This window comes from Bactrocera oleae, chromosome 4 (assembly GCF_042242935.1).
Source record: "Bactrocera oleae isolate idBacOlea1 chromosome 4, idBacOlea1, whole genome shotgun sequence".
In the NCBI taxonomy this organism is placed as follows: domain Eukaryota; kingdom Metazoa; phylum Arthropoda; class Insecta; order Diptera; family Tephritidae; genus Bactrocera; species Bactrocera oleae.
Window position 1 is genome coordinate 24379830 of NC_091538.1, and position 9609 is coordinate 24389438.

The window sequence follows — 9609 nt, forward strand, 5'->3', positions numbered from 1 at the left end:
TGGGCCTAAAAAGCAATATAAATCGCCTAGACGACAACTCAGGCATTCATAAACGACATCATATACCCGCCTACCACAAACAGAAACGTGGCAATTGGCAAAAAACTTTCAATTTCACAAGTTACCCTTTAGCGCCTAAACAGTGTGACTTAGAAGAATTAAACTATCTGATTATGGTAGATGCATATGTGCACTTTACATAGAGATGTTAACGTCTTAAATGGGTTGAACGAAAGAGTGACAATCGAAAACCCAAAAACCTCCTAATACCTAGCAACTTCCGGCTTTGCTTTTTCCGGCTAATAAAGTATGTGGGCCTATAAAACAATATGGATCACCTAGACGACAACTCGGGCATTCATAAACGACATCATATACCCGCCTACCACAAACAGGAACGTGGCAATTGGCAAAAAACGTTCAATCTTACAAGTTACCCTTTAGCGCCTAAACAGTGTGACTTAGAATAATTAAACTATCTGATTTTGGTAGATGCGTATGTGCACTTTACATAGAGATGTTAACGTCTTAAATGGGTTGAACGCAAGAGTGACAATCGAAAACCCAAAAACCTGAAAATACCTAGCAACTTCCGGCTTTGTTTTCCTACTAATAAAGTATGTGGGCCTAAAAAGCAATATGAATCGCCTAGACGACAACTCAGGCATTCATAAACGACATCATATACCCGCCTTCCACAAACAGGAACGTGGCAATTGGCAAAAAACTTTCAATTTCACAAGTTACCCTTTTGCGCCTAAACAGTGTGACTTAGAAGAATTAAACTATCTGATTATGGTAGATGCATATGTGCACTTTACATAGAGATGTTAACGTCTTAAATGGGTTGAACGAAAGAGTGACAATCGAAAACCCAAAAACCTCCTAATACCTAGCAACTTCCGGCTTTGTTTTTCCGGCTAATAAAGTATGTGGGCCTATAAAACAATATGGATCACCTAGACGACAACTCGGGCATTCATAAACGACATCATATACCCGCCTACCACAAACAGGAACGTGGCAATTGGCAAAAAACGTTCAATCTTACAAGTTACCCTTTAGCGCCTAAACAGTGTGACTTAGAATAATTAAACTATCTGATTTTGGTAGATGCGTATGTGCACTTTACATAGAGATGTTAACGTCTTAAATGGGTTGAACGCAAGAGTGACAATCGAAAACCCAAAAACCTGAAAATACCTAGCAACTTCCGGCTTTGTTTTTCCTACTAATAAAGTATGTGGGCCTAAAAAGCAATATGAATCGCCTAGACGACAACTCAGGCATTCATAAACGACATCATATACCCGCCTACCACAAACAGGAACGTGGCAATTGGCAAAAAACTTTCAATTTCACAAGTTACCCTTTAGCGCCTAAACAGTGTGACTTAGAAGAATTAAACTATCTGATTATGGTAGATGCATATGTGCACTTTACATAGAGATGTTAACGTCTTAAATGGGTTGAACGAAAGAGTGACAATCGAAAACCCAAAAACCTCCTAATACCTAGCAACTTCCGGCTTTGTTTTTCCGGCTAATAAAGTATGTGGGCCTATAAAACAACATGGATCACCTAGACGACAACTCGGGCATTCATAAACGACATCATATACCCGCCTACCACAAACAGGAACGTGGCAATTGGCAAAAAACGTTCAATCTTACAAGTTACCCTTTAGCGCTTAAACAGTGTGACTTAGAATAATTAAACTATCTGATTTTGGTAGATGCGTATGTGCACTTTACATAGAGATGTTAACGTCTTAAATGGGTTGAACGCAAGAGTGACAATCGAAAAGCCAAAAACCTGAAAATACCTAGCAACTTCCGGCTTTGTTTTTCCTACTAATAAAGTATGTGGGCCTAAAAAGCACTATGAATCGCCTAAACGACAACTCAGGCATTCATAAACGACATCATATACCCGCCTACCACAAACAGGAACGTGGCAATTGGCAAAAAACTTTCAATTTCACAAGTTACCCTTTAGCGCCTAAACAGTGTGACTTAGAAGAATTAAACTATCTGATTATGGTAGATGCATACGTGCACTTTACATAGAGATGTTAACGTCTCAAATGGGTTGAACGAAAGAGTGACAATCGAAAACCCAAAAACCTCCTAATACCTAGCAACTTCCGGCTTTGTTTTTCCGGCTAATATAGTATGTGGGCCTATAAAACAATATGGATCACCTAGACGACAACTCGGGCATTCATAAACGACATCATATACCCGCCTACCACAAACAGGAACGTGGCAATTGGCAAAAAACGTTCAATCTTACAAGTTACCCTTTAGCGCCTAAACAGTGTGACTTAGAATAACTAAACTATCTGATTTTGGTAGATGCGTATGTGCACTTTACATAGAGATGTTAACGTCTTAAATGGGTTGAACGCAAGAGTGACAATCGAAAACCCAAAAACCTGAAAATACCTAGCAACTTCCGGCTTTGTTTTTCCTACTAATAAAGTATGTGGGCCTAAAAAGTAATATGAATCGCCTAGACGACAACTCAGGCATTCATAAACGACATCATATACCCGCCTACCACAAACAGGAACGTGGCAATTGGCAAAAAACTTTCAATTTCACAAGTTACCCTTTAGCGCCTAAACAGTGTGACTTAGAAGAATTAAACTATCTGATTATGGTAGATGCATATGTGCACTTTACATAGAGATGTTAACGTCTTAAATGGGTTGAACGAAAGAGTGACAATCGAAAACCCAAAAACCTCCTAATACCTAGCAACTTCCGGCTTTGTTTTTCCGGCTAATAAAGTATGTGGGCCTATAAAACAATATGGATCACCTAGACGACAACTCGGGCATTCATAAACGACATCATATACCCGCCTACCACAAACAGGAACGTGGCAATTGGCAAAAAACTTTCAATTTTACATGTTACCCTTTAGCGCCTAAACAGTGTGACTTAGAAGAATTAAACTATCTGATTTTGGTAGATGCGTATGTGCACTTTACATAGAGATGTTAACGTCTTAAATGGGTTGAACGCAAGAGTGACAATCGAAAACCCAAAAACCTGAAAATACCTAGCAACTTCCGGCTTTGTTTTTCCTACTAATAAAGTATGTGGGCCTAAAAAGCAATATGAATCGCCTAGACGACAACTCAGGCATTCATAAACGACATCATATACCCGCCTACCACAAACAGGAACGTGGCAATTGGCAAAAAACTTTCAATTTCACAAGTTACCCTTTAGCGCCTACACAGTGTGACTTAGAAGAATTAAACTATCTGATTATGGTAGATGCATATGTGCACTTTACATAGAGATGTTAACGTCTTAAATGGGTTGAACGAAAGAGTGACAATCGAAAACCCAAAAACCTCCTAATACCTAGCAACTTCCGGCTTTGTTTTTCCGGCTAATAAAGTATGTGGGTCTATAATACAATATGGATCACCTAGACGACAACTCGGGCATTCATAAACGACATCATATACCCGCCTACCACAAACAGGAACGTGGCAATTGGCAAAAAACGTTCAATCTTACAAGTTACCCTTTAGCGCCTAAACAGTGTGACTTAGAATAATTAAACTATCTGATTTTGGTAGATGCGTATGTGCACTTTACACAGAGATGTTAACGTCTTAAATGGGTTGAACGCAAGAGTGACAATCGAAAACCCAAAAACCTGAAAATACCTAGCAACTTCCGGCTTTGTTTTTCCTACTAATAAAGTATGTGGGCCTAAAAAGCAATATGAATCGCCTAGACGACAACTCAGGCATTCATAAACGACATCATATACCCGCCTACCACAAACAGAAATGTGGCAATTGGCAAAAAACGTTCAATTTCACAAGTTACCCTTTAGCGCCTAAACAGTGTGACTTAGAAGAATTAAACTATCTGATTTTGGTAGATGCGTATGTGCACTTTACATAGAGATGTTAACGTCATAAATGGGTTGAACGCAAGAGTGACAATCGAAAACCCAAAAAGCTCAAAATACCTAGCAACTTCCGGCTTTGTTTTTCAGGCTAATAAAGTATGTGGGCCCATAAAACAACATGATTCGCCTAAACGGCAACTCGGGCATCCACAAATCACATCATATACCCGCCTACCACAAACAGGAACGTGGCAATTGGCAAAAAACTTTCTATTTTACAAGTTACCCTTTAGCGCCTAAACAGTGTGACTTAGAAGAATTAAACTATCTGATTATGGTAGAAGCATATGTGCACTTTACATAGAGATGTTAACGTCTTAAATGGGTTGAACGCAAGAGTGACAATCGAAAACCCAAAAACCTGAAAATACCTAGCAACTTCCGGCTTTGTTTTTCCTACTAATAAAGTATGTGGGCCTAAAAAGCAATATAAATCGCCTAGACGACAACTCAGGCATTCATAAACGACATCATATACCCGCCTACCACAAACAGAAACGTGGCAATTGGCAAAAAACTTTCAATTTCACAAGTTACCCTTTAGCGCCTAAACAGTGTGACTTAGAAGAATTAAACTATCTGATTATGGTAGATGCATATGTGCACTTTACATAGAGATGTTAACGTCTTAAATGGGTTGAACGAAAGAGTGACAATCGAAAACCCAAAAACCTCCTAATACCTAGCAACTTCCGGCTTTGTTTTTCCGGCTAATAAAGTATGTGGGCCTATAAAACAATATGGATCACCTAGACGACAACTCGGGCATTCATAAACGACATCATATACCCGCCTACCACAAACAGGAACGTGGCAATTGGCAAAAAACGTTCAATCTTACAAGTTACCCTTTAGCGCCTAAACAGTGTGACTTAGAATAATTAAACTATCTGATTTTGGTAGATGCGTATGTGCACTTTACATAGAGATGTTAACGTCTTAAATGGGTTGAACGCAAGAGTGACAATCGAAAACCCAAAAACCTGAAAATACCTAGCAACTTCCGGCTTTGTTTTCCTACTAATAAAGTATGTGGGCCTAAAAAGCAATATGAATCGCCTAGACGACAACTCAGGCATTCATAAACGACATCATATACCCGCCTACCACAAACAGGAACGTGGCAATTGGCAAAAAACTTTCAATTTCACAAGTTACCCTTTAGCGCCTAAACAGTGTGACTTAGAAGAATTAAACTATCTGATTATGGTAGATGCATATGTGCACTTTACATAGAGATGTTAACGTCTTAAATGGGTTGAACGAAAGAGTGACAATCGAAAACCCAAAAACCTCCTAATACCTAGCAACTTCCGGCTTTGTTTTTCCGGCTAATAAAGTATGTGGGCCTATAAAACAATATGGATCACCTAGACGACAACTCGGGCATTCATAAACGACATCATATACCCGCCTACCACAAACAGGAACGTGGCAATTGGCAAAAAACGTTCAATCTTACAAGTTACCCTTTAGCGCCTAAACAGTGTGACTTAGAATTATTAAACTATCTGATTTTGGTAGATGCGTATGTGCACTTTACATAGAGATGTTAACGTCTTAAATGGGTTGAACGCAAGAGTGACAATCGAAAACCCAAAAACCTGAAAATACCTAGCAACTTCCGGCTTTGTTTTTCCTACTAATAAAGTATGTGGGCCTAAAAAGCAATATGGATCACCTAGACGACAACTCGAGCATTCATAAACGACATCATATACCCGCCTACCACAAACAGGAACGTGGCAATTGGCAAAAAACGTTCAATCTTACAAGTTACCCTTTAGCGCCTAAACAGTGTGACTTAGAATAATTAAACTATCTGATTTTGGTAGATGCGTATGTGCACTTTACATAGAGATGTTAACGTCTTAAATGGGTTGAACGCAAGAGTGACAATCGAAAACCCAAAAACCTGAAAATACCTAGCAACTTCCGGCTTTGTTTTTCCTACTAATAAAGTATGTGGGCCTATAAAACAATATGGATCACCTAGACGACAACTCGAGCATTCATAAACGACATCATATACCCGCCTACCACAAACAGGAACGTGGCAATTGGCAAAAAAACTTTCAATTTCGCAAGTTACCCTTTAGCGCCTAAACAGTGTGACTTAGAAGAATTAAACTATCTGATTATGGCAGATGCATATGTGCACTTTACATAGAGATGTTAACGTCTTAAATGGGTTGAACGAAAGAGTGACAATCGAAAACCCAAAAACCTCCTAATACCTAGCAACTTCCGGCTTTGTTTTTCCGGCTAATAAAGTATGTGGGCCTATAAAACAATATGGATCACCTAGACGACAACTCGGGCATTCATAAACGACATCATATACCCGCCTACCACAAACAGGAACGTGGCAATTGGCAAAAAACGTTCAATCTTACAAGTTACCCTTTAGCGCCTAAACAGTGTGACTTAGAATAATTAAACTATCTGATTTTGGTAGATGCGTATGTGCACTTTACATAGAGATGTTAACGTCTTAAATGGGTTGAACGCAAGAGTGACAATCGAAAACCCAAAAACCTGAAAATACCTAGCAACTTCCGGCTTTGTTTTTCCTACTAATAAAGTATGTGGGCCTAAAAAGCAATATGAATCGCCTAGACGACAACTCAGGCATTCATAAACGACATCATATACCCGCCTACCACAAACAGGAACGTGGCAATTGGCAAAAAACTTTCAATTTCACAAGTTACCCTTTAGCGCCTAAACAGTGTGACTTAGAAGAATTAAACTATCTGATTATGGTAGATGCATATGTGCACTTTACATAGAGATGTTAACGTCTTAAATGGGTTGAACGAAAGAGTGACAATCGAAAACCCAAAAACCTCCTAATACCTAGCAACTTCCGGCTTTGTTTTTCCGGCTAATAAAGTATGTGGGCCTATAAAACAATATGGATCACCTAGACGACAACTCGGGCATTCATAAACGACATCATATACCCGCCTACCACAAACAGGAACGTGGCAATTGGCAAAAAACGTTCAATCTTACAAGTTACCCTTTAGCGCCTAAACAGTGTGACTTAGAATAATTAAACTATCTGATTTTGGTAGATGCGTATGTGCACTTTACATAGAGATGTTAACGTCTTAAATGGGTTGAACGCAAGAGTGACAATCGAAAACCCAAAAACCTGAAAATACCTAGCAACTTCCGGCTTTGTTTTTCCTACTAATAAAGTATGTGGGCCTAAAAAGCAATATAAATCGCCTAGACGACAACTCAGGCATTCATAAACGACATCATATACCCGCCTACCACAAACAGAAACGTGGCAATTGGCAAAAAACTTTCAATTTCACAAGTTACCCTTTAGCGCCTAAACAGTGTGACTTAGAAGAATTAAACTATCTGATTATGGTAGATGCATATGTGCACTTTACATAGAGATGTTAACGTCTTAAATGGGTTGAACGAAAGAGTGACAATCGAAAACCCAAAAACCTCCTAATACCTAGCAACTTCCGGCTTTGCTTTTTCCGGCTAATAAAGTATGTGGGCCTATAAAACAATATGGATCACCTAGACGACAACTCGGGCATTCATAAACGACATCATATACCCGCCTACCACAAACAGGAACGTGGCAATTGGCAAAAAACGTTCAATCTTACAAGTTACCCTTTAGCGCCTAAACAGTGTGACTTAGAATAATTAAACTATCTGATTTTGGTAGATGCGTATGTGCACTTTACATAGAGATGTTAACGTCTTAAATGGGTTGAACGCAAGAGTGACAATCGAAAACCCAAAAACCTGAAAATACCTAGCAACTTCCGGCTTTGTTTTCCTACTAATAAAGTATGTGGGCCTAAAAAGCAATATGAATCGCCTAGACGACAACTCAGGCATTCATAAACGACATCATATACCCGCCTTCCACAAACAGGAACGTGGCAATTGGCAAAAAACTTTCAATTTCACAAGTTACCCTTTTGCGCCTAAACAGTGTGACTTAGAAGAATTAAACTATCTGATTATGGTAGATGCATATGTGCACTTTACATAGAGATGTTAACGTCTTAAATGGGTTGAACGAAAGAGTGACAATCGAAAACCCAAAAACCTCCTAATACCTAGCAACTTCCGGCTTTGTTTTTCCGGCTAATAAAGTATGTGGGCCTATAAAACAATATGGATCACCTAGACGACAACTCGGGCATTCATAAACGACATCATATACCCGCCTACCACAAACAGGAACGTGGCAATTGGCAAAAAACGTTCAATCTTACAAGTTACCCTTTAGCGCCTAAACAGTGTGACTTAGAATAATTAAACTATCTGATTTTGGTAGATGCGTATGTGCACTTTACATAGAGATGTTAACGTCTTAAATGGGTTGAACGCAAGAGTGACAATCGAAAACCCAAAAACCTGAAAATACCTAGCAACTTCCGGCTTTGTTTTTCCTACTAATAAAGTATGTGGGCCTAAAAAGCAATATGAATCGCCTAGACGACAACTCAGGCATTCATAAACGACATCATATACCCGCCTACCACAAACAGGAACGTGGCAATTGGCAAAAAACTTTCAATTTCACAAGTTACCCTTTAGCGCCTAAACAGTGTGACTTAGAAGAATTAAACTATCTGATTATGGTAGATGCATATGTGCACTTTACATAGAGATGTTAACGTCTTAAATGGGTTGAACGAAAGAGTGACAATCGAAAACCCAAAAACCTCCTAATACCTAGCAACTTCCGGCTTTGTTTTTCCGGCTAATAAAGTATGTGGGCCTATAAAACAACATGGATCACCTAGACGACAACTCGGGCATTCATAAACGACATCATATACCCGCCTACCACAAACAGGAACGTGGCAATTGGCAAAAAACGTTCAATCTTACAAGTTACCCTTTAGCGCTTAAACAGTGTGACTTAGAATAATTAAACTATCTGATTTTGGTAGATGCGTATGTGCACTTTACATAGAGATGTTAACGTCTTAAATGGGTTGAACGCAAGAGTGACAATCGAAAACCCAAAAACCTGAAAATACCTAGCAACTTCCGGCTTTGTTTTTCCTACTAATAAAGTATGTGGGCCTAAAAAGCACTATGAATCGCCTAAACGACAACTCAGGCATTCATAAACGACATCATATACCCGCCTACCACAAACAGGAACGTGGCAATTGGCAAAAAACTTTCAATTTCACAAGTTACCCTTTAGCGCCTAAACAGTGTGACTTAGAAGAATTAAACTATCTGATTATGGTAGATGCATACGTGCACTTTACATAGAGATGTTAACGTCTTAAATGGGTTGAACGAAAGAGTGACAATCGAAAACCCAAAAACCTCCTAATACCTAGCAACTTCCGGCTTTGTTTTTCCGGCTAATAAAGTATGTGGGCCTATAAAACAATATGGATCACCTAGACGACAACTCGGGCATTCATAAACGACATCATATACCCGCCTACCACAAACAGGAACGTGGCAATTGGCAAAAAACGTTCAATCTTACAAGTTACCCTTTAGCGCCTAAACAGTGTGACTTAGAATAACTAAACTATCTGATTTTGGTAGATGCGTATGTGCACTTTACATAGAGATGTTAACGTCTTAAATGGGTTGAACGCAAGAGTGACAATCGAAAACCCAAAAACCTGAAAATACCTAGCAACT